Genomic DNA, 1,095 nt, shown 5'->3' with positions numbered 1-1,095 from the left:
TTAATAAACTTGACCTTTCTTTTGAGCTCTTGGATCAACAATGCCCCTTCTCACATTCATACAGAATTCACTTGCCAGACTACCCATTTTCTTTCATCTACTCCCCTGGGAATCCAATGGTTCCTGGGAATGACCATCTAACCTGTTAGAAGATAAAGTGAGAAAAAACAACTGATGCATTTCTCTTTTAAGATTCCAGGCACTTTTAAACCTCCACACACATTTGAACACTTAGCAAAGGCTATATTGTATATTTATCTCATAGTTTTCTAGTGCCTAGTCGATTATACATACTTAAAGACTTACTCACCCAATTTATATAGAAAAGAAGTTTTCTTACCTTGAAAGGAAACACTAGTAATTTTTTTTCTCTTAAACATTAGATGGTTAACTGTTTCCCTCCCGAACATAGACCTTTTTTTTTGACTTTTACTGACTGAAACAAAAAAGATCTAAAACCGCAGCTTTCTGGAAGAACCATTTGTTTTTGCCCGTCTTGTACCTCTCTTCAAATGTGACCTTGGCTTCCCATTGGGCCTTGTGTTTCAGAGTAGGGTCTCTGAAGACATCCTTGTTGGAGACAGTTTTGTCCAAGGGGATGTCCATAGAGTACCTTGTGGGCATGAGGTAGTTGTAGTTATAAACTTTCACAAAAGACTTGATCTTTGACCTCTTGGCAATTTTTTTTCTAGCCCATGGCAGCTATCACTTTGCGAGGATAGCTTTTGATTACAGCCACTAGAGCATGGCTGTAGGAGCAGTCTGAGGTGCCATGATCGATGTTTTTCATGATGACTGCTTTGTGTCTGGAGTGTCCAGCCAGGACTAATACCACCTTCCTGGGTTTCATAAACTTGCTCATTTTGACAGCAGCCACTTGGACCTACAGCAGAAATAAAAGAAGCTGAACATAGACTTTTTAGTGTAAAAGAAATGAAACAATGATAATTCTCATTTATTAGTTTTATTGCACCAAAAGAACTATTACACAAGGAAACAACGAAATAGAGTAACTGGAGGTAAGAAAGACACCAATTGAACTAAAATTGACTGCATTAGTTCTCAATGGAATCAATTACCCAACATTTGAGAAAA

The 1,095-nt window shown here is 37.8% G+C and overlaps 1 pseudogene; it reads right to left on the bottom strand.

Moving 5' to 3' along the window:
* Window positions 1-424: 424 nt before the first annotated feature.
* Window positions 425-875, bottom strand: LOC105289519 (annotated as a pseudogene).
* Window positions 876-1,095: the final 220 nt, after the last annotated feature.

The sequence above is a fragment of the Pteropus vampyrus genome, unplaced genomic scaffold (genome assembly GCF_000151845.1).
Source record: "Pteropus vampyrus isolate Shadow unplaced genomic scaffold, Pvam_2.0 Scaffold24, whole genome shotgun sequence".
Taxonomy (NCBI): Eukaryota; Metazoa; Chordata; class Mammalia; order Chiroptera; family Pteropodidae; genus Pteropus; species Pteropus vampyrus.
This window is presented reverse-complemented; position numbering and strand designations above follow the sequence as displayed.